Source organism: Primulina tabacum, chromosome 12, assembly GCF_025594145.1.
Source record: "Primulina tabacum isolate GXHZ01 chromosome 12, ASM2559414v2, whole genome shotgun sequence".
In the NCBI taxonomy this organism is placed as follows: Eukaryota; Viridiplantae; Streptophyta; class Magnoliopsida; order Lamiales; family Gesneriaceae; genus Primulina; species Primulina tabacum.
Window position 1 is genome coordinate 6,461,478 of NC_134561.1, and position 25,443 is coordinate 6,486,920.

The following is a 25,443-nucleotide window of genomic DNA, read 5'->3' on the forward strand; positions in this document are numbered from 1 at the left end:
CCATTTTGTCTTGTCACCTGTTTTGCTCCAGGGCGAGCGAAAGGTTAGTATTGGGGGATTGATATAAGGGGATTTTACTTGTTTTTCTTATCTTATTATGTCGCATTGTGTTGCATTTATCTTTTAGATTTCATGCATTTTGTTTTATTTTAGCATAATTTATGTTTTCTTGTTGCTCATGTGTTTAGTTGGTTAAAATTGCAGGAGATTTGTGAAGAAACTTAAAATGAAAGGGAGAAATTCGAAAGTCATCCGCCCGGGCGCACATTTATGTCCGCCCGGGCGCACATTTATGTCCGCCCGGGCGCCTCCAAGGCGTGAGAGAAAGAGTTTTTGCGAAGGTCATCCGCCCGGGCGGAAACTTATATCCGCTCGGGCACGTCAAAGAAAACTTGCAATGCAGAATCTGCGAAGACCATCCGCCCGGGCAAAAACTTATGTCCGCCCGGGCGCGCCAGTATTTTTGGAAAAAATTTTGGATGATTCCTTTCCTTAGTTCTGGATATGGGCAATATGGTGGGGATCCTTGGACGTTTTTTGGGATCATTCAGACTTTATTGGAGAGCCGTCACGAAGCTTGGAGAGGAATTCGCGCTTGGATTGCAGATTCGACATTTTTCCGGGCATCGTTCTTCGTTTTTCGTCAATTCTAGTATTTCTAATTTAGTTTTCATCTTTTAAACTTTGTTTTGTTTATTTTTAATATGAATTCGAGTAGCTAAACCTTTAATATTTGTTGGGATTTAAGGGGATCCTACCCCAAACTTTGATATAATTAATTTACATATCGATTTCTAATTTATTATTGATTAGAAAATTGTTTTATCGTGTTGTTAAAGCGTAGCTAACTTTGATAATAATTTTATATTGCGAGTGAGTTCGAGAGAATAACTTGTGATAGGAACGAGTAGTATAATCCGTGGATCTACAATTTACATAGATATATGAAATTGGATACACGCCGATAGTTATAGTCCTAAGGGTCGAAAACTAGGGGATTTCATAGATCGACCTGCAATTCGCTCTTGATAAATAATTAAAGATATTTAATTACTTCATTGAGTAGAATTAGTTTGGCATATCTCGAGAGAGTGTGGTCAATTGAATAGGAAATCATGTCGGAAGCATACAGTCACGATCGAACGAATTAATTAATTAACGAGGGTAGGTGAATCAATATTCCCAACAAATTCATTTCTTATTGAATTTTAATCAACCAATTTTAATATCATATTTCATTATTTAATTATTGAATCTTTTTATTTGCATGTTTATTTGATCATAGTAGTAATAATCAATCAACCAATTTTCGTTGCTAAAGATTTAATAACTGAAAATAATAATTGTCAAACACAGTCTCCAGTGGAACAATACTCGTACTCACGTACATTATACTATTACTTGACATCGTGCACTTGCGATTAATTTTTGAGCATACACAATCATATTTTAATTAAGATTCCACAGTGCAAGTTTTGCTCGATCAAGTTTTTGGGGCCGTTTCCGGGGAGTGTTAATTCACAATTATATTTTTAGTTATTTTCTTTATAATTGTTTCATTTTATTAAGTTAACACTTCGTATTCTGTTACAGATATCTCGTCCAGTGCATGCCAAAGTCACTTGACGTGGAGCTTGAGCAGTTTGACCCTGAAATTGAAAGAACTTTCCGCAGGAGAAGACAGCAGCAGAGACTGAAAGAAATGATGGAGAGGCATGAGAACGATCATGAGGAGGAACACCATGATGCTAGACATGCTGAGATGCCACGCCGCATACCGATGCTAGAGTATGCCCAACCTTGTTTGGATGGAGCACGCCCCAGCATTGTGACACCTATTGTGCGGGAAAACCACTTCGAAATCAAACAAGCTATAATTCAGATGATTCTGAACACAGTACAGTTTGGAGGATCTGCAGTAGATGACCCAAACACGCACATCGCAGATTTTCTTGAAATTTGCGACACTTTTAAATTTAATGGAGTTTCTGATGATGCTGTTAGGTTGCGTTTATTTTCTTTCTCCCTACGCGATAAAGCTAAAGCATGGTTGAATTGTTTGCCTATAGGTTCGATCACCACATGGGAGGACATGGCGAAAGCGTTTCTAATTAAATACTTTCCTCCATCTAAGACCATGAAGCTGCAGGCAGACATCACCACATTTGCTCAATTCGAGCAGGAGTCCTTATATGAGGCATGGGAGCGCTTCTAAGATTTATTAAGAAGATGTCCTCATCACAAACTTCCACTTGGGTTAGTCGTTCAAACCTTTTACTATGGCTTGCTTACTCCTAATCGTACTATGATAGATGCTGCTGCTTGTGGGAACCTGTTGAGAAAAACTGCTGAGGAAGGGTACGAGTTACTGGAGGAAATGGCTGCTAGCAGCTGTCATCCTCAATATGAGAGGAACAACCAGTGAAAGAGTGCAGGAGTTCACCAGGTAACTGACCTTTCTGCTATTACTGCACAACTTGATGTCTTGAACAGGAAACTGGACGGGTTGAATATGGGTGGCACGGCTATGCGTCTTCAAGAGATATTTTGTGAAAAATGTGGAGGAGAACACTATGTTAAGGACTGTCAAGACAGTGGTCCTTTCTATGTGAACGAGGAGGCGAGGAGGCACCGGTGAATCAAGTGGGGGTTCAAAACCGTCCGAGGAATGATCCTTACTCAAGTACGTACAATCCTGGATGGAGACAACACCCCAGCTTCTCTTGGGGTTGTCAAGGCAGTAAGACTCGACCACAAGGAGGACTGCAGTACAGTAAGCAACCGATGTATCGAGATGACCCTCGAGAAGAAAAGTCCAATTTGGAGCAAATGATGTCTAAGTTCATTTCAGCCACCGAGACTAGACTACAGAATCAGGATGCATCGATAAAGGATCTAGAGAATCAGATTGGGCAGTTAGCGAAGATGATAGCAAGTAGAGAGCCAGGCACCTTGCCAAGCAACACTGAGACTAACCCGAAAGAGCAAGTGAAAGCCATAGCATTGAGGAGTGGAAAAGTGCTTGAACCAGAGGAAAAAGAAAAAGAAGATCAAGGAAAAGAAGCGGTTGGTACGCACACAGGTAAGTTTTCTAACTCTACACCAGCGCCCACTGCACAATCCAAAATTGTTATACCTGCTCTTTTTCCTGCAGCATTGAAAAAGGCAAAACTTGATGCGCAATTCGGTAAGTTTCTTGAGATATTTAAAAAATTGCACATCAATATTCCTTTTGTTGATGCCTTGATGCAAATGCCGAGTTATGCTTAATTTCTGGAAGACATCTTAGCTAATAAGAGGAAGTTGGAGGATCACATGACGGTAAAATCGAATGAGAATTGCTCTGCATTGGTACAAAACCAGATCCCACCAAAGCTAAAGGATCCAGGGAGTTTTTTTATCCCTTGCATGATTGGTGATGTTGTTTTTCCTAAAGCTTTATGTGATCTTGGTGCGAGCATTAATCTTATGCCTTTATCTGTATTCAGGAAACTTGGATTGGGCGAGCCTAAACCGACACAGATGTCCTTTCAACTAGCTGACGAATCCGTCAAACATCCACGAGGAGTCAAAGAAGATGTGTTGGTGAAAGTGGGAAATTTTACATTTACTACAGATTTTGTGGTGCTTGACATGGAAGAGGATAGGGAGATGCCTTTGATTTTAGTGAGACCGTTCCTTGCAAGTGTCAAGGCCGTGATTTAAGTGCAAGAAGGGAAGTTGAGATTGAGAGTGGGAAAGGAAGAAATCACTTTTAATGTTTTTAACGCTCTTAAGCACACACTGCACACTAATGATTGTTTTATAGTTGATTCATCGGATTCACTTGTGTGTCAAATTGTGCAGGATGCTGTGAAGGACCCATTGGAAGCTACGCTCACCATTGAATTGAAGGTGGATGAACTTGATGAAGAAAAATCTGCAAGAGTGGCGTACTGTAATGCCAACCATCAATGGAAGCCAGAAAGGATGAAATTGGAGGACATGGGGGATCGAAGAGATTTGACCCCTCGGAAGTCAAGCATTGAGAAACCGCCAACACGTGAGCTAAAACCACGGCCTCCACATCTGAAGTACGTGTACTTAGATCGTACAAAGCTAGCACTTGACAAGCGCATCACATCGAGAGAATTCAAAGAAGGTGAAGCAGTGCTGCTATACATCTCCAAGCTACGCCTGTTTCCTGGCGAGCTCAAGTCAAGATGGACGGGCCCTTACATGATCACCAAGGTGTTCCCCTCGGGAGACATAACTGTGAGAGACGAAAAAAATGAGCCATTCACAGTCAATGCTCAAAGACTGAAGAAATATTTAGGTGGCACAGGGGAACGACAAATTGGAGTCACTCGATTCCAAAACAATCAGAACTGAGGGGAACCTGCTGTCTAGCTCTAGACTATAAATTGAGAACTAATTTCTTTCCCTCTCAACTCGTTTTAATTTTCTTTCTTGTACTTTTGTTGAGTTCTACAGTTTCAGTATGACTATCTTCAGCAGGGGGATGCAGCTGGTGTCCTTCCCCCAGAGGCGCACGAGGAGGATGATATTTGAGAGGGGAGTCACTTCTGTCCATTCTTTTTATTTCCTGCATTTCGTTTGGATCATTTTGTTTATTTCTGTGTCTGTTGCATGTTGAGGTCATATTGCATCTATTTTGTTATGCACTATCTGTCTCTTTTCTATCGTCTGTTGCATTGGGGACACTGCACGACTTTAGTATTGGGGGGTGGATGGGTGTTGTTTTATGTGTTCATTTTTGGTGTTTTGTTGGTTATATATGTTGGAATTTAGTGTTCGTCATTTTTGCATTGGTGTGTCAGCCGACAGTGTTTGAAGTAGACTTGTTAGCCAAGGATGATTAGGAAGTGATGAGACATGCTCTGTCTGTAGTGTACTTGAACTTCTTTAGCACTTACTGTGGTAAAGACATGAAGTTTTATTTAAAACGTTGAACTCTCTTTGCACAAATGTTAGAACAAGAAGCATGCATGATAAGATGGTGAAAATTTAAAACTAAAATGGGGAACGAAGATGTTTGAAGTTGTAAATTGAACTTGACGATATTCTCTTGAATCGAGGTATCTATCAGCAGCGTAAAAAAAATTAACAGAGAAAGTTGGAGATGTAAGGTGTGGGGGAGCTGAATAAAGGAATGAATTCCTATTCGTGGCTAAAGTTGGAGATGTAAGGTGTTGAAGAGCCGAATAAAGGAATGAAATCCTATTCCTGGCTAACAATGTAAAACACTTGGATTTGAATCTGAAATGAAAAGTTCTCATATAGTCTTTTCATTACTGTATTCCTATTCAGAAAAAAAAAAGAGAAAAATAGTTGCTGATGGACGCTGAGTCCAGAGGAATAGAGGAGAGTAAGATTTACACTAACAGGCTGATTTAAATCTCTGACAATGGTTGAAAATAGATCCCTCTATCATTTGTGATGCTAGGACTAACAACACACACACGTTCAGGCTTTATTTGAAAAGATGTCTAGACCAAGGGAAGTGCGAAGAATTGTGCTTTTGCATTGATCAAAAAGGGAATATGTTGAGTTTCGCTGAGGCTAGTTGATGACTATGAATTCACTGTCGAGCTACTTTGTGTCAGATTCCATTTTGTCTTGTCACCTGTTTTGCTCGAGGGCGAGCGAAAGGTTAGTATTGGGGGATTTTACTTGTTTTTCTTATCTTATTATGTCGCATTGTGTTGCATTTATCTTTTAGATTTCATGCATTTTGTGTTATTTTAGCATAATTTATGTTTTCTTGTTGCTCATGTGTTTAGTTGGTTAAAATTGCAGGAGATTTGTGAAGAAACTTAAAATGAAAGGGAGAAATTCGAAAGTCATCCGCCCGGGCGCACATTTATGTCCGCCCGGGCTCCTCCAAGGCGTGAGAGAAAGAGTTTTTGCGAAGGTCATCCGCCCGGGCGCGTCAAAGAAAACTTGCAATGCAGAATCTGCAAAGACCATCCGCCCGGGCGGAAACTTATGTCCGCCCGGACGCGCTTGTATTTTTGGAAAAAATTTTGGACGATTCCTTTCCTTAGTTCTGGATATGGGCAATATGGTGGGGATCCTTGGACGTTTTTTGGGATCATTCAGACTTTATTGGAGAGCCGTCACGAAGCTTGGAGAGGAATTCGCGCTTGGATTGCAGATTCGACAATTTTCCGGGCATCGTTCTTCGTTTTTCGTCAATTCTAGTATTTCTAATTTAGTTTTCATCTTTTAAACTTTGTTTTGTTTATTTCTAATATGAATTCGAGTAGCTAAACCTTTAATATTTGTTGGGATTTAAGGGGATCCTACCCCAAACTTTGATATAATTAATTTACATATCGATTTCTAATTTATTCTTCATTAGACTATTGTTTTATCGTGTTGTTAAAGCGTAGCTAACTTTGATAATAATTTTATATTGCGAGTGAGTTCGAGAGAATAACTTGTGATAGGAACGAGTAGTATAATCCGTGGATCTACAATTTACATAGATATATGAAATTGGATACACGCCGATAGTTATAGTCCTAAGGGTCGAAAACTAGGGGATTTCATAGATCGACCTGCAATTCGCTCTTGATAAATAATTAAAGATATTTAATTACTTCATTGAGTAGAATTAGTTTGGCATATCTCGAGAGAGTGTGGTCAATTGAATAGGAAATCATGTCGGAAGCATACAGTCACGATCGAACGAATTAATTAATTAACGAGGGTAGGTGAACCAATATTCCCAACAAATTCATTTCTCATTGAATTTTAATCAACCAATTTTAATATCATATTTCATTATTTATTTATTGAATCTTTTTATTTGCATGTTTATTTGATCATAGTAGTAATAATTAATCAACCAATTTTCGTTGCTAAAGATTTAATAACTGAAAATAATAATTGTCAAACACAGTCTCCAGTGGAACAATACTCGTACTCACGTACATTATACTATTACTTGACATCGTGCACTTGCGATTAATTTTTGAGCATACACAATCATATTTTAATTAAGATTCCACAGTGCAAGTTTTGCTCGATCAAGTTTTTGGGGCCGTTGCCGGGGAGTGTTAATTCACAATTTTATTTTTAGTTATTTTCTTTAGCATTGTTTCATTTTATTAAGTTAACACTTCGTATTCAGTTACAGATATCTCGTCCAGTGCATGCCAAAGTTACTTGACGTGAAGCTTGAGCAGTTTGACCCTGAAATTGAAAGAACTTTCCGCAGGAGAAGACAGCAGCAGAGACTGAAAGAAATGATGGAGAGGGACGAGAACGATCATGAGGAGGAACACCATGATGCTAGACATGCTGAGATGCCACGCCGCATACCGATGCTGGAGTATGCCCAACCTTCTTTGGATGGAGCACGCCCCAGCATTGTGACACCTATTGTGCGGGAAAACCACTTCGAAATCAAACAAGCTATAATTCAGATGATTCTGAACACAGTCCAGTTTGGAGGATCTGCAGTAGATGACCCAAACACGCACATCGCAGATTTTCTTGAAATTTGCGACACTTTTAAATTTAATGGAGTTTCTGATGATGCTGTTAGGTTGCGTTTATTTTCTTTCTTCCTACGCGATAAAGCTAAAGCATGGTTGAATTGTTTGCCTATAGGTTCGATCACCACATGGGAGGACATGGCGAAAGCGTTTCTAATTAAATACTTTCCTCCATCTAAGACCATGAAGCTGCGGGCAGACATCACCACATTTGCTCAATTCGAGCAGGAGTCCTTATATGAGGCATGGGAGCGCTTCTAAGATTTATTAAGAAGATGTCCTCATCACAAACTTCTACTTGGGTTAGTCGTTCAAACCTTTTACTATGGCTTGCTTACTCCTAATCGTACTATGATAGATGCTGCTGCTTGTGGGAACCTGTTGAGAAAAACTGCTGAGGAAGGGTACGAGTTACTGGAGGAAATGGCTGCTAGCAGCTGTCATCCTCAATCTGAGAGGAACAACCAGTGAAGGAGTGCAGGAGTTCACCAGGTAACTGACCTTTCTGCTATTACTGCACAACTTGATGTCTTGAACAGGAAACTGGACGGGTTGAATATGGGTGGCACGGCTATGCGTCTTCAAGAGATATTTTGTGAAAAATGTGGAGGAGAACACTATGTTAAGGACTGTCAAGACAGTGGTCCTTTCTATGTGAACGAGGAGGCGAGGAGGCACCGGTGAATCAAGTGGGGGTTCAAAACCGTCCGAGGAATGATCCTTACTCAAGTACGTACAATCCTGGATGGAGACAACACCCCAGCTTCTCTTGGGGTTGTCAAGGCAGTAAGACTCGACCACAAGGAGGACTGCAGTACAGTAAGCAACCGATGTATCGAGATGACCCTCGAGAAGAAAAGTCCAATTTGGAGCAAATGATGTCTAAGTTCATTTCAGCCACCGAGACTAGACTACAGAATCAGGATGCATCGATAAAGGATCTAGAGAATCAGATTGGGCAGTTAGCGAAGATGATAGCAAGTAGAGAGCCAGGCACCTTGCCAAGCAACACTGAGACTAACCCGAAAGAGCAAGTGAAAGCCATAGCATTGAGGAGTGGAAAAGTGCTTGAACCAGAGGAAAAAGAAAAAGAAGATCAAGGAAAAGAAGCGGTTGGTACGCACACAGGTAAGTTTTCTAACTCTACACCAGCGCCCACTGCACAATCCAAAATTGTTATACCTGCTCTTTTTCCTGCAGCATTGAAAAAATCAAAACTTGATGCGCAATTCGGTAAATTTCTTTAGATATTTAAAAAATTGCACATCAATATTCCTTTTGTTGATGCCTTGATGCAAATTCCGAGTTATGCTTAATTTCTGGAAGACATCTTAGCTAATAAGAGGAAGTTGGAGGATCACATGACGGTAAAATTGACTGAGAATTGCTCTGCATTGGTACAAAACCAGATCCCACCAAAGCTAAAGGATCCAGGGAGTTTTTTTATCCCTTGCATGATTGTTGATGTTGTTTTTCCTAAAGCTTTATGTGATCTTGGTGCGAGCATTAATCTTATGCCTTTATCTGTTGTGAAGGGCCTAAAACTCCTTTCTTGAAAATTTGCGGAAAATTTAAAAATTTTCTTTTTAAAAGAACTTAAATGGCCTCATTCATAAAATCACTGGTGAATCAAGTTCAATATTTCAAAATATTGCAGCGGAAGAAAATCAAAGTTTTGCCAACAACAACGATTTAAAAATATCCAACAACTGATAAAAATTGTTTGCGAAGAAAATAACAACTGCTGCTCTGAGGTCCTCGGGTGCCACTACTGCCGACCCAAGCTGGCTCACTGGTCCCCGCCCTCGGCCCTGGCCTCATCAGTACCTACAACAATCAAGTCTAGTGAGCCTAAAGACTCAGCATGCATAAATCGCAGGTAACGAGTAAAAATCTGAATTTAAAATATGCATGTGATAAAATATCCTGTCCTGAGGCATACTGAAAATAATCTGTACTGAGCAATTATAATACGTGCATAACTGAACTGGAAAATCACTGTAAAAATATTTGCTCCTTGGAGCCTGTACTGAAATATCTGGTAAAATTTTCTGTTGAGATTATGTTTTACGCCTGTGGCCACTGCACTAAGCTGAACTGATCGGTAACTGGCTACCGGGGAGGCTGAAACTGAACTGAGCTGGCCGGTCACTGGCGACCGGGTGGTACCATACTGAACTGATCGGTCACTGGCGACCGTATAAAATAACACTCCCACATAGTGAATGAACCACAAGCCATATCGCATAAATCTCAAAAATAATCATTTTCTATTTAATGCACGTAAAATAATTAACTGGCATAATGAAAATGTCCCGTAATTTTACCAACTGGATTGGATTGGATCGTTCCCAGGCTCGCTGCAACCTAACTGTGCCATGAAAAATATGCAATAGCTTAAACTTAACCAACTATGCAATTTACGTTCAAAAGATGCGACTATGACGCCTAATGACTTCGCATTTAATCATGACTCCGAGCCAACCTGAACCGACACTGAACCGACATATAGTCATGATTAAAATACGCTGAAAAATCATAAAATAATGTTCCTAAAATGATAGGGTCGAAATCTAGGTGGAATGGAGGCCAAAACACGAAACGCTCTTTCGAGAGTCAATTTGGCACATTGCACCGTAAATTCTCGTACGACCTCAAAAATGATCCAAATGACGAACGGTCAAAAACATGACCTTCCTAACTCAATGAGGCACTGTCCAGTCCAAGGCCATGGGCTAAAAGCCAACCAAGAACTCAAACGACGCTTCTGAACAGCAGCATACTTGCTGTCAAAAAAATACAGCAGCTGCGCACTACAAGACTTGCATTGGTTTCGAGACTATCGGCCATTAGGGGCGTGAACCACCGACCAGAGACTCTTACCAACATCCCAAGGAATGATTTGAACCATGGCTAAGGGCCCTAGGCCAGCCACAATCCGCATCACACCAAATCTTAACCGAAGGGTCCAACCGAGAGCAACGTGCATGCGTGTGTAGTGTTTATGCTATGATCGATGTCTTGCGTCGTTCCAGTGGCCATTTGATTGACCATGGCACGATCTAGAAATCTAGGAGCATGATATGAACCGTGGCTAAGGGCCATAGGCCAACCAAGATCCATACCAAGCAACAAAAGAACGAAATCAAAAGCTGAACAAATGAAGAAGCCGAATGGGGAAAGGGGCTGTTTTCACGTTTTGATTAAAAACCGAGGGGCCATGGACCAAGCCACCAAAAGGGCAACTTAGTCACGTCTTAGACATGCTAGGGAAGTGATCCAACCATGGCTAAAGGCCCTTGGGGCAGCCAAGATCAGATCCTTCCTCCTTGACATCCAAACTGAATTTTCGAATCACATTTCTGCACTTATGGGGAACTTGCTGTCATTCTGAATTTCCAGCAAGCATGGGGCTGGTTTGAATGGACCAACATGGTCCTAATGCATCCTACTACATGTATACAAGTCGCCTTGGGAGCCTGGAGTCGATCCAATACCTGAAACTCACAAACCAAAAGAAAACGTGAAGCTTGCCATGAAGAGTCGAAATTCTGCATGTGTGTTCCAAAATATTTTGACATGTATCTCGGTTTTTGCTTGCTAAAACATGATCATGTACTGAAAAATAAATGATAATATGACTTGATTGAGGTTTAAAAGAAATCTAGACATGCCTGGTTTCGTTTCGAAAGAAAACGAAAAGAAGAGACGAGACGGCGCGGAGGAGACGGAGTGGCTTGCTTCTCTACCTTTCTTGGCTCTCGATTTTTCTCCCTTTCTCCCTAGCTGTTATTCACGTTTTTTCTACTGAAAAGGGGTCTTATTTTCGGTGGAGGTGGAGGGGGGAGTGATGGTTATGAAGGTGAGGAGAAGGGTGCACAAAAATAGGATCATATCAAGACCAAGTCTTCATGCATTTGAATTTTGAATTGCTATCAAATGATCTCTTGGGTGGTTCTAGACTATAGTGGCCGATTTTATCATGCCAAACAAGGGTTAGGATAGTGGTCTAGTATTAATTAATTAAGGTGGAAAAATAGCTAAAAGAATTAGCATGCTAATCAACCAAGAATGGGTCAAAGGTGAGTTGGCAAGTCCTAGTTTGTTCTTCTAGGGGTGTGGCCGAAAATGCATGATAAATGGTAGGGGGAAAATTGATTATCTAGTAATTTAATAACCCTTAAAAGCCTTACTAATCCTTTAATTAATTTAGTGAACTAACCCCTTAATTAAGTAACTTAAATGAGCTCATTTCTTAATCACCTCCAATAATTTAAATTAAAATCCTCAACTAACTTAAATAATTCCTTAAACTTCTTTTTTTTTTTAACTTAAATGAACTTACTTGCTAGCTAAATTAACTTCTGGAAATATTTCTCAAATCTTAAATTCTATCTCAAAACTCCAACTCCGGTCCGGCCTCACTGAAAATACTGAAATGCTAAACATCAATCTACTGAACTGAAATAATGAAATAATTAACTTCAAACAAATGCATTTAAAATAATCATGCAATGAAGTCAATTAAATTTAAAAATCTAGAATTATGCATGGCTTATACGTAAACTGATTTACGGGTTCTACAATCCTTCCCCCCTTAAATAAATTTCGTCCTCGAAATTAGAACTCACCGAATAACTCGGGGTATCGACTTCTCATCTCCGGCTCAGACTCCCACGTAGCTTCCTTCTCTGAATGGTTGAGCCATTTGACTTTGACTCGCTTAACCAACTTGTTCCGAAGTTTCTTCTCCTGTCTGTCTAAGATCTGCACGGGTCTCTCCTCATAAGATAAGTTCGGAGTAAGCTGCAACGGCTTGAAATTCAGCACATGCGAAGGATTTGCCATATACTTCCTCAGCATGGAGACGTAAAAGACATTGTGTACTCCGGCCAGATTTGGCGGAAGAGCCACACGATACGCTAGCGTCCCAACTCTGTCGAGGATCTCAAACGGTCCAATGAATCTCGGACTGAGCTTCCCTTTCTTGCCAAATCTCATGACACCCTTCATAGGTGCCACTTTCACGAAGACATGATCGCCCACTGCAAACTCTAACTCTCTCCTCCGCTGATCGGCATAACTCTTCTGTCGGCTCTGAGCAGTCCTCATTCTATCACGGATCTTGACTACTACATCTGCTGCCTGCTGAACAATCTCTGGACCCAACTCTGCTCTCTCTCCTACTTCATCCCAATGAACAGGAGATCTACACTTGCGGCCATACAGCGCTTCATACGGAGCCATACCTATAGACGACTGGAAACTGTTGTTATAGGTGAACTCTACCAATGGTAAGTTCGACTCCCAACTCCCAGAGAAATCAATGACGCAAGCACGGAGAAGATCCTTTAAGATCTGAATAACTCGCTCCGACTGTCCATCTGTCTGCGGATGGAAAGCTGTGCTAAACAGCAACTTCGTACCCAAAGTCGAATGCAAACTCTTCCAAAATGAGGAAGTGAATCTGGGATCTCTGTCGGATACGATAGAAACTGGAATACCATGGAGTCGGACTATCTCTCGGATATACAGCTCTGCATACTGAACCATGGTGAAAGTCGTCTTAATAGGCAAGAAGTGCGCTGATTTGGTAAGACGATCTACAATCACCCAGATAGCATTCGATCCTCTGGTTGACCTCGGCAATCCGGTCACAAAGTCCATGGTAATGTTCTCCCACTTCCACTCGGGAATAGGAAGAGGCTTGAGCAAACCTGCTGGTCTCTGATGCTCGGCCTTCACTAACTGGCAAGTCAGGCACTCGGATACAAAACGCCTGATGTCCTTCTTCATCCCTGGCCACCAATACAATAGCTGCAGATCTTTGTACATCTTCGTACTCCCAGGGTGAATAGAGTACGGGGACGTATGGGCCTCTGATAAGATGTCTGCTCGGATAGAATCACTGCTAGGAACCCATATCCTATCTCGGTATCTCACAATACCGTCGCTGACTGAATACAAAACACTGCCCTTAGCTTCATCTCTCTTCTTCCACTGTGCCAACTGCTCATCTGCTGCCTGATCGCTGCGAATACGGTCAATAAGAGAGGACTGGATAGTCAAGGTAGATAAACGAGGAACTCTACCTCGAGGGTAAGTCTCAAGATCAAACCTCTGCATCTCAATCTGAAGAGATTTCTGAATCGTCAAATGAGCCATCACTGCGACTTTCCTGCTCAAAGCATCCGCAACTACATTAGCTTTACCCGGGTGGTAGCTAATGTCACAATCGTAGTCTTTCACAAGCTCCAACCAACGTCTCTGACGCATGTTCAGCTCCTTCTGCGTAAAGAAATACTTGAGGCTCTTATGGTCGGTAAAGATCTGGCACTTCTCTCCATACAGATAGTGCCTCCAAATCTTCAAAGCAAAAACTACGGCCGCTAACTCCAGATCATGGGTGGGGTAGTTCTTCTCGTGGATTTTCAGCTGTCGAGAAGCATACGCTATCACTCTCCCATGCTGCATCAAAACTGCACCTAAACCAAGTTTCGAAGCATCGGTATAAAGGACAAACTCGCCGGGCCCTGATGGCATGGCCAAAACTGGTGCTGAAATAAGAGCTTGCTTCAAAGTATCGAAACTCTTCTGACACTCCTCGCTCCACACAAACTTTACATTTTTCTTGGTCAGTGCTGTGAGTGGAACGGCGATAGAGGAGAATCCCTGGATGAATTTCCTGTAATATCCTGCTAGCCCAAGAAAACTGCGGATCTCGGATGCATTCTGAGGCACAACCCAATCTCTGACTGCTACAACTTTTGCGGGGTCTACCTCAATACCACTGCTAGAAACAATGTGGCCCAAGAACGCCACCTTCTCTAACCAGAATTCGCACTTACTGAACTTTGCGAATAATTTGTGCTTCTGCAATGTCTGCAACACTGTGGTCAGATGCCTACTGTGCTCCTCCCGATTCTTGGAGTAGACGAGAATGTCATCTATGAACACTATCACAAACTGGTCGAGGTACGGCTGAAATACGCGATTCATTAGATCCATGAAGATCGCTGGCGCATTCGTCAGACCGAACGGCATCACTAGGAACTCGTAGTGGCCATAACGAGTCCTGAAAGCTTTCTTCGAGACATCAGCATCTCTCACCCTCAACTGGTGATAACCGGAACGCAGATCTATCTTGGAGAAAATCGAAGCTCCCTGCAACTGGTCAAACAGATCCTCAATCCTCGGCAGTGGGTATTTATTCTTTACTGTAACCCTGTTCAACTCCCTGTAGTCAATGCAAAGCCTCATCGAGCCATCCTTCTTTTTCACAAATAAGACTGGCGCGCCCCATGGAGAAAAGCTCGGGCGAATGAACTCCTTGTCGAGAAGTTCCTGGATCTGCTTCTTAAGCTCTGCCATCTCTGTCGGTGCTAGTCGGTACGGCGCTTTGGATATCGGAGTCGTACCTGGCATAAGCTCAATGGAAAACTCCACCTCTCTCTCTGGTGGCATACCAGAGACGTCTTCGGGAAAAACGTCTAAGAAATCTCTAACAATCGGAACATCTAAGGCTGACAGGCTGGGTTCCTCGGGGACAGATAAAAAGGTTGCTAGAAATGCCCGACACCCTCTATGCATGAGCTTCCTAGCCTGAACATATGGAATAATGCGCGGTAAAGAAAAGTACCTGTCCGGCTCAAATAAGAACTGCTCCATTCCAGGCGGTCGGACAAGAACGGATCTCCGCTGGAAGTCTATCAACACTCTGTTCCTCAATAGCCAGTCCATCCCTAGGATGATGTCAAATTCCAGCATCGGTAACACGATCAGATCCGCATAAACAAGATTACCGTGCAGCTCAAGGTCTATATCTCGGATAACATTGGTGGCTGCCATCTCCTAGCCTGACGGCAACACTACTGAAAAGGCTGTATCTAGCCCAATGGTCTGGATCTTGAGAAAGTTTGCAAAGACCTCCGAAATAAATGAGTGAGTGGCCCCTGAATCTATCAAGGCCTTGGTAGCGGAACCAGATATAAAAATTCTCCCTGAAAGAGCGGAGCTCTAAGTTGAATCCCACTACAAGATCTAAACTTATAGACATGCAAAGGTCAAGGTTCCTCTAGCTTAATTTCCCCGAAATAAATCTGAGTAGAGCATGCAATCCTATAACAGTTCTAAGTTCAAAATCTAAATCCCGATTCCCAAAACGCGGAAATTCAAATAATAACTTAAAGTTTAAAGGTACCTGTCAACAACATAGTCTCCGGGTTGGCTTCCGCGGCATGGAGAGCAAAAACTCTGCCTTGGGTAGGCAGATTCCTCTGAGGGCACTGCAGCAACATGTGGTCTGGACTGCCACACTTAAAACACTTTCCTGAGCCAGCCATACATGCTCCAGGATGGCGACGTGAGCACCTGGGACAGACTGGGTGCTCCTGAGTCCTCGGGGCTGGGCGTCCCCGCTGCTGCTGCTGCTGCTGCTGCTGGCCTCTGTTCCTGGGCGGTCCATGAAAAGGCCTCTTATTCTGCTGCTGATGCTGAAGAGGAGGAGGGCGGTGCGGTGCCTGGACTGGGCGCTTGCCCTGGCGATCCCTCTCGATATCCCGCAGATCCTGCTCTGCCGCTAAGGCCTTGGAGACGGCAACCTCATAAGTAGCAGGGTCAGATACCCTAACATCCCGGCGCAAGATCGGCCGTAAACCCACCAGGAAGTGCATCAGCTTGGCTCTGGCATCATTCGCTATCAGGGGCACAAAGTGACAGCCCCTCTCGAACTTACGGATAAACTCCGTAACCGACATATCCCCCTGTCTCAGGCTCATGAACTCGGTGGTCAGCCTGGTGCGAACCTCCTCAGAAAAATACTTGGAGTAGAAAACCTCCGTAAAGCGGGTCCAAGAAAGTGTAGCCAATGTCAGGGCTACCGAAGCTCCTTCCCACCATAAGCGGGCGTCTCCAGTGAACAAGTAGGTGGCACATCGGACTCGGTTTGCGTCTCCCAGCTCCATAAAATCGAAGATAACCTCGAGGGATTTGATCCATCCCTCGGCAACCATGGGGTCAGATGCCCCAGAGAATTCCTTCGGGCGCATCTTCATGAATCGCTCATAAACAGCCTCGGGCCCTGTCGGCATGGCTGCGGCTGCGGCTACGGCTGCGGCATTGCCCCCCGCAAACTGTGCGAAGAACTGTGCCATCCCAGCTAACATCTGGGCACTCATGTCCGGTGGGGGCGGTGGAGGAGGTGGTAGGTCTCTCTCCGGTCTACGCTCCTCTCTGTCCTCTCGGCGAGGCTCCACCTCTCTGTTGCGCTCTAAAATGCGTCTAGGGGGCATGCTGTTCCAACATAACCCATACGTAACTAACATGCATAATTCCATACTTTATTTTAAATGAACTCTGAAATACTGAAAATCTGGAAGCATGCTGACAAAATAATTCATGCTATAACTGAAATGCTGAACAAAATGCTGAACTGAAAAACTTACAGACCAAAGGCGTGGCTTCGTGAGCTTCTCGCGGTCAGTAGTAGTGAAACCCTATACAGAACCACCGCTCTGATACCAACTGTGAAGGGCGTAAAACTCCTTTCTTGAAAATTTGCGGAAAATTTAAAAATTTTCTTTTTAAAAGAACTTAAATGGCCTCATTCATAAAATCACTGGTGAATCAAGTTCAATATTTCAAAATATTGCAGCGGAAGAAAATCAAAGTTTTGCCAACAACAACGATTTAAAAATATCCAACAACTGATAAAAATTGTTTGCGAAGAAAATAACAACTGCTGCTCTGAGGTCCTCGGGTGCCACTACTGCCGACCCAAGCTGGTTCACTGGTCCCCGCCCTCGGCCCTGGCCTCATCAGTACCTACAACAATCAAGTCTAGTGAGCCTAAAGACTCAGCATGCATAAATCGCAGGTAACGAGTAAAAATCTGAATTTAAAATATGCATGTGATAAAATATCCTGTCCTGAGGCATACTGAAAATAATCTGTACTGAGCAATTATAATACGTGCATAACTGAACTGGAAAATCACTGTAAAAATATTTGCTCCTTGGAGCCTGTACTGAAATATCTGGTAAAATTTTCTGTTGAGATTATGTTTTACGCCTGTGGCCACTGCACTAAGTTGAACTGATCGGTAACTGGCTACCGGGGAGGCTGAAACTGAACTGAGCTGGCCGGTCACTGGCGACCGGGTGGTACCATACTGAACTGATCGGTCACTGGCGACCGTATAAAATAACACTCCCACATAGTGAATGAACCACAAGCCATATCACATAAATCTCAAAAATAATCATTTTCTATTTAATGCACGTAAAATAATTAACTGGCATAATGAAAATGTCCCGTAATTTTACCAACTGGATTGGATTGGATCGTTCCCAGGCTCGCTGCAACCTAACTGTGCCATGAAAAATATGCAATAGCTTAAACTTAACCAACTATGCAATTTACGTTCAAAAGATGCGACTATGACGCCTAATGACTTCGCATTTAATCATGTCTCCGAGCCAACCTGAACCGACACTGAACCGACATATAGTCATGATTAAAATACGCTGAAAAATCATAAAATAATGTTCCTAAAATGATAGGGTCGAAATCTAGGTGGAATGGAGGCCAAAACACGAAACGCTCTTTCGAGAGTCAATTTGGCACATTGCACCGTAAATTCTCGTACGACCTCAAAAATGATCCAAATGACGAACGGTCGAAAACATGACCTTCCTAACTCAATGAGGCACTGTCCAGTCCAAGGCCATGGGCTAAAAGCCAACCAAGAACTCAAACGACGCTTCTGAACAGCAGCATACTTGCTGTCAAAAAAATACAGCAGCTGCGCACTACAAGACTTGCATTGTTTTCGAGACTATCGGCCATTAGGGGCGTGAACCACCGACCAGAGACTCTTACCAACATCCCAAGGAATGATTTGAACCATGGCTAAGGGCCCTAGGCCAGCCACAATCCGCATCACACCAAATCTTAACCGAAGGGTCCAACCGAGAGCAACGTGCATGCGTGTGTAGTGTTTATGCTATGATCGATGTCTTGCGTCGTTCCAGTGGCCATTTGATTGACCATGGCACGATCTAGACATCTAGGAGCATGATATGAACCGTGGCTAAGGGCCATAGGCCAACCAAGATCCATACCAAGCAACAAAAGAACGAAATCAAAAGCTGAACAAATGAAGAAGCCGAATGGGGAAAGGGGCTGTTTTCACGTTTTGATTAAAAACCGAGGGGCCATGGACCAAGCCACCAAAAGGGCAACTTAGTCACGTCTTAGACATGCTAGGGAAGTGATCCAACCATGGTTAAAGGCCCTTGGGGCAGCCAAGATCAGATCCTTCCTCCTTGACATCCAAACTGAATTTTCGAATCACATTTCTGCACTTATGGGTAACTTGCTGTCATTCTGAATTTCCAGCAAGCATGGGGCTGGTTTGAATGGACCAACATGGTCCTAATGCATCCTACTACATGTATACAAGTCGCCTTGGGAGCCTGGAGTCGATCCAATACCTGAAACTCACAAACCAAAAGAAAACGTGAAGCTTGCCATGAAGAGTCGAAATTCTGCATGTGTGTTCCAAAATATTTTGACATGTATCTCGGTTTTTGCTTGCTAAAACATGATCATGTACTGAAAAATAAATGATAATATGACTTGATTGAGGTTTGAAAGAAATCTAGACATGCCTGGTTTCGTTTCGAAAGAAAACGAAAAGAAGAGACGAGACGGCGCGGAGGAGACGGAGTGGCTTGCTTCTCTACCTTTCTTGGCTCTCGATTTTTCTCCCTTTCTCCCTAGCTGTTATTCACGTTTTTTCTACTGAAAAGGGGTCTTATTTTCGGTGGAGGTGGAGGGGGGAGTGATGGTTATGAAGGTGAGGAGAAGGGTGCACAAAAATAGGATCATATCAAGACCAAGTCTTCATGCATTTGAATTTTGAATTGCTATCAAATGATCTCTTGGGTGGTTCTAGACTATAGTGGCCGATTTTATCATGCCAAACAAGGGTTAGGATAGTGGTCTAGTATTAATTAATTAAGGTGGAAAAATAGCTAAAAGAATTAGCATGCTAATCAACCAAGAATGGGTCAAAGGTGAGTTGGCAAGTCCTAGTTTGTTCTTCTAGGGGTGTGGCCGAAAATGCATGATAAATGGTAGGGGGAAAATTGATTATCTAGTAATTTAATAACCCTTAAAAGCCTTACTAATCCTTTAATTAATTTAGTGAACTAACCCCTTAATTAAGTAACTTAAATGAGCTCATTTCTTAATCACCTCCAATAATTTAAATTAAAATCCTCAACTAACTTAAATAATTCCTTAAACTTCTTTTTTTTTTTAACTTAAATGAACTTACTTGCTAGCTAAATTAACTTCTGGAAATATTTCTCAAATCTTAAATTCTATCTCAAAACTCCAACTCCGGTCCGGCCTCACTGAAAATACTGAAATGCTAAAAATCAATCTACTGAACTGAAATAATGAAATAATTAACTTCAAACAAATGCATTTAAAATAATCATGCAATGAAGTCAATTAAATTTAAAAATCTAGAATTATGCATGGCTTATACGTAAACTGATTTACGGGTTCTACATCTGTATTCAGGAAACTTGGATTGGGCGAGCCTAAACCGACACAGATGTCCTTGCAACTAGCTGACGGATCCGTCAAACATCCACGAGGAGTCAAAGAAGATGTGTTGGTGAAAGTGGGAAATTTTACATTTACTACAGATTTTGTGGTGCTTGACATGGAAGAGGATAGGGAGATGCCTTTGATTTTAGGGAGACCGTTCCTTGCAAGTGTCAAGGCCGTGATTTAAGTGCAAGAAGGGAAGTTGAGATTGAGAGTGGGAAAGGAAGAAATCACTTTTAATGTTTTTAACGCTCTTAAGCACACACTGCACACTAATGATTGTTTTATAGTTGATTCATCGGATTCACTTGTGTGTCAAATTGTGCAGGATGCTATGAAGGACCCATTGGAAGCTACGCTTACCATTGAATTGAAGGTGGATGAACTTGATGAAGAAAAATCTGCAAGAGTGGCGTACTGTAATGCCAACCATCAATGGAAGCCAGAAAGGATGAAATTGGAGGACATGGGGGATCGAAGAGATTTGACCCCTCGGAAGTCAAGCATTGAGAAACCGCCAACACGTGAGCTAAAACCACGGCCTCCACATCTGAAGTACGTGTACTTATATCGTACAAAGCTAGCACCAAACAAGCGCATCACATCGAGAGAATTCAAAGAAGGTGAAGCGGTGCTGCTATACATCTCCAAGCTACGCCTGTTTCCTGGCGAGCTCAAGTCAAGATGGACGGGCCCTTACATGATCACCAAGGTGTTCCCCTCGGGAGACATAACTGTGAGAGACGAAAAAAATGAGCCATTCACAGTCAATGCTCAAAGACTGAAGAAATATTTAGGTGGCACAGGGGAACGACAAATTGGAGTCACTCGATTCCAAAACAATCAGAACTGAGGGGAACCTGCTGTCTAGCTCTAGACTATAAATTGAGAACTAATTTCTTTCCCTCTCAACTCGTTTTAATTTTCTTTCTTGTACTTTTGTTGAGTTCTACAGTTTCAGTATGACTATCTTCAGCAGGGGGATGCAGCTGGTGTCCTTCCCCCAGAGGCGCACGAGGAGGATGATATTTGAGAGGGGAGTCACTTCTGTCCATTCTTTTTATATCCTGCATTTCGTTTGGAACATTTTGTTTATTTCTGTGTCTGTTGCATGCTGAGGTCATATTGCATCTATTTTGTTATGCACTATCTGTCTCTTTTCTATCGTCTGTTGCATTGGGGACACTGCACGACTTTAGTATTGGGGGGTGGATGGGTGTTGTTTTATGTGTTCATTTTTGGTGTTTTGTTGGTTATATATGTTGGAATTTAGTGTTCGTCATTTTTGCATTGGTGTGTCAGCCGACAGTGTTTGAAGTAGACTTGTTAGCCAAGGATGATTAGGAAGTGATGAGACATGCCCTGTCTGTAGTGTACTTGAACTTCTTTAGCACTTACTGTGGTAAAGACATGAAGTTTTATTTAAAACGTTGAACTCTCTTTGCACAAATGTTAGAACAAGAAGCATGCATGATAAGATGGTGAAAATTTAAAACTAAAGTGGGGAACGAAGATGTTTGAAGTTGTAAATTGAACTTGACGATATTCTCTTGAATCGAGGTATCTATCAGCAGCGTAAAAAAAATAAAAGAGAAAGTTGGAGATGTAAGGTGTGGGGGAGCCGAATAAAGGAATGAATTCCTATTCGTGGCTAAAGTTGGAGATGTAAGGTGTTGAAGAGCCGAATAAAGGAATGAAATCTTATTTCTGGCTAACAATGTAAAACACTTGGATTTGAATCTGAAATGAAAAGTTCTAATATAGTCTTTTCATTACTGTATTCCTATTAAGAAAAAAAAGAGAAAAATAGTTGCTGATGGACGCTGAGTCTAGAGGAATAGAGGAGAGTAAGATTTACACTAACAGGCTGATTTAAATCTCTGACAATGGTTGAAAATAGATCCCTCTATCATTTGTGATGCTAGGACTAACAACACACACACGTTCAGGCTTTATTTGAAAAGATGTCTAGACCAAGGGAAGTGCGAAGAATTGTGCTTTTGAATTGATCAAAAAGGGAATATGTTGAGTTTCGCTGAGGCTAGTTGATGACTATGAATTCACTGTCGAGCTACTTTGTGTCAGATTCCATTTTGTCTTGTCACCTGTTTTGCTCGAGGGCGAGCGAAAGGTTAGTATTGGGGGATTGATATAGGGGGATTTTACTTGTTTTTCTTATCTTATTATGTCGCATTGTGTTGCATTTATATTTTAGATTTCATGCATTTTGTGTTATTTTAGCATAATTTATGTTTTCTTGTTGCTCATGTGTTTAGTTGGTTAAAATTGCAGGAGATTTGTGAAGAAACTTAAAATGAAAGGGAGAAATTCGAAAGTCATCCGCCCGGGCACACATTTATGTCCGCCCGGGCGCCTCCAAGGCGTGAGAGAAAGAGTTTTTGCGAAGGTCATCCGCCCGGGCGGAAACTTATATCCGCTCGGGCGCGTCAAAGAAAACTTGCAATGCCGAATCTGCGAAGACCATCCGTCCGGGCAAAAACTTATGTCCGCCCGGGCGCGCCAGTATTTTTGGAAAAATTTTGGACGATTCCTTTCCTTAGTTCTGGATATGGGCAATATGGTGGGGATCCTTGGACGTTTTTTGGGATCATTCAGACTTTATTGGAGAGCCGTCACGAAGCTTGGAGAGGAATTCGCGCTTGGATTGCAGATTCGACAATTTTTCGGGCATCGTTCTTCGTTTTTCGTCAATTCTAGTATTTCTAATTTAGTTTTCATCTTTTAAACTTTGTTTTGTTTATTTCTAATATGAATTCGAGTAGCTAAACCTTTAATATTTAGGATTTAAGGGGATCCTACCCCAAACTTTGATATAATTAATTTACATATCGATTTCTAATTTATTCTTGATTAGACTATTGTTTTATCGTGTTGTTAAAGCGTAGCTAACTTTGATAATAATTTTATATTGCGAGTGAGTTCGAGAGAATAACTTGTGATAGGAACGAGTAGTATAATCCGTGGATCTACAATTTACATAGATATATGAAATTGGATACACGCCGATAGTTATAGTACTAAGGGTCGAAAACTAGGGGATTTCATAGATCGACCTGCAATTCGCTCTTGATAAATAATTAAAGACATTTAATTACTTCTTTGAGTAGAATTAGTTTGGCATATCTCGAGAGAGTGTGGTCAATTGAATAGGAAATCCTGTCGGAAGCATACAGTCACGATCGAACGAATTAATTAATTAACGAGGGTAGGTGAACCAATATTCCCAACAAATTCATTTCTCATTGAATTTTAATCAACCAATTTTAATATCATATTTCTTTATTTAATTATTGAATCTTTTTATTTGCATGTTTATTTGATCATAGTAATAATAATCAATCAACCAATTTTCGTTGCTAAAGATTTAATAACTGAAAATAATAATTGTCAAACACAGTCTCCAGTGGAACAATACTCGTACTCATTATACTATTACTTGACATCGTGCACTTGCGATTAATTTTTGAGCATACACAATCATATTTTAATTAAGATTCCACAGTGCAAGTTTTGCTCGATCAAGTTTTTGGCGCCGTTGCCGGGGAGTTTTAATTCACAATTTTATTTTTAGGTATTTTCTTAGCATTGTTTCATTTTATTAAGTTAACACTTCGTATTCTGTTACAGATATCTCGTCCAGTGCATGCCAAAGTCACTTGACGTGGTGCTTGAGCAGTTTGACCCTGAAATTGAAAGAACTTTCCGCAGGAGAAGACAGCAGCAGAGACTGAAAGAAATGATGGAGAGGCACGAGAACGATCATGAGGAGGAACACCATGATGCTAGACATGCTGAGATGCCACGCCGCATACCGATGCTGGAGTATGCCCAACCTTCTTTGGATGGAGCACGCCCCAGCATTGTGACACCTATTGTGCGGGAAAACCACTTCGAAATCAAACAAGCTATAATTCAGATGATTCTGAACACAGTCCAGTTTGGAGGATCTGCAGTAGATGACCCAAACACGCACATCGCAGATTTTCTTGAAATTTGCGACACTTTTAAATTTAATGGAGTTTCTGATGATGCTGTTAGGTTGCGTTTATTTTCTTTCTCCCTACGCGATAAAGCTAAAGCATGGTTGAATTGTTTGCCTATAGGTTCGATCACCACATGGGAGGACATGGCGAAAGCGTTTCTAATTAAATACTTTCCTCCATCTAAGACCATGAAGCTGCGGGCAGACATCACCACATTTGCTCAATTCGAGCAGGAGTCCTTATATGAGGCATGGGAGCGCTTCTAAGATTTATTAAGAAGATGTCCTCATCACAAACTTCTACTTGGGTTAGTCGTTCAAACCTTTTACTATGGCTTGCTTACTCCTAATCGTACTATGATAGATGATGCTGCTTGTGGGAACCTGTTGAGAAAAACTGCTGAGGAAGGGTACGAGTTACTGGAGGAAATGGCTGCTAGCAGCTGTCATCCTCAATCTGAGAGGAACAACCAGTGAAGGAGTGCAGGAGTTCACCAGGTAACTGACCTTTCTGCTATTACTGCACAACTTGATGTCTTGAACAGGAAACTGGACGGGTTGAATATGGGTGGCACGGCTATGCGTCTTCAAGAGATATTTTGTGAAAAATGTGGAGGAGAACACTATGTTAAGGACTGTCAAGACAGTGGTCCTTTCTATGTGAACGAGGAGGCGAGGAGGCACCGGTGAATCAAGTGGGGGTTCAAAACCGTCCGAGGAATGATCCTTACTCAAGTACATACAATCCTAGATGGAGACAACACCCCAGTTTCTCTTGGGGTGGTCAAGGAAGTCAGACTCGACCACAAGGAGGACAGCAGTACAGTAAGCAACCGATGTATCGGGATGACCCTCGAGAAGAAAAGTCCAATTTGGAGCAAATGATGTCTAAGTTCATTTCAGCCATCGAGACTAGACTACAAAATCAGGATGCATCGTTAAAGGAGCTAGAGAATCAGATTGGGCAGTTAGCGAAGATGATAGCAAGTAGAGAGCCAAGCACCTTGCCAAGCAACACTGAGACTAACCCGAAAGAGCAAGTGAAAGCCATAGCATTGAGGAGTGGAAAAGTGCTTGAACCAGAGGAAAAAGAAAAAGAAGATCAAGGAAAAGAAGCGGTTGGTACGCACACGGGTAAGTTTTCTAACTCTACACCAGCGCCCACTGCACAATCCAAAATTGTTATACCTGCTCTTTTTCCTGCAGCATTGAAAAAAGCAAAACTTGATGCGCAATTCGGTAAGTTTCTTGAGATATTTAAAAAATTGCACATCAATATTCCTTTTGATGATGCCTTGATGCAAATGCCGAGTT

At 41.9% G+C, this 25,443-nt stretch overlaps 3 non-coding genes across 3 annotated transcripts; all 3 read right to left on the minus strand.

Annotated features, from left to right (window-relative positions):
* Positions 1–2,141: 2,141 nt before the first annotated feature.
* On the minus strand, positions 2,142–2,247 carry LOC142521556 (small nucleolar RNA R71). Its single transcript, XR_012814263.1, has one exon. It is a non-coding gene; the product is annotated as a small nucleolar RNA R71 (small nucleolar RNA).
* Positions 2,248–7,692: 5,445 nt separating this feature from the next.
* Positions 7,693–7,798, minus strand: LOC142521543 (small nucleolar RNA R71). The gene has a single exon (XR_012814252.1). It is a non-coding gene; the product is annotated as a small nucleolar RNA R71 (small nucleolar RNA).
* A 16,524-nt stretch (positions 7,799–24,322) lies between these two features.
* On the minus strand, positions 24,323–24,428 carry LOC142521544 (small nucleolar RNA R71). Its single transcript, XR_012814253.1, has one exon. It is a non-coding gene; the product is annotated as a small nucleolar RNA R71 (small nucleolar RNA).
* Between the last annotated feature and the right edge of the window lie 1,015 nt (positions 24,429–25,443).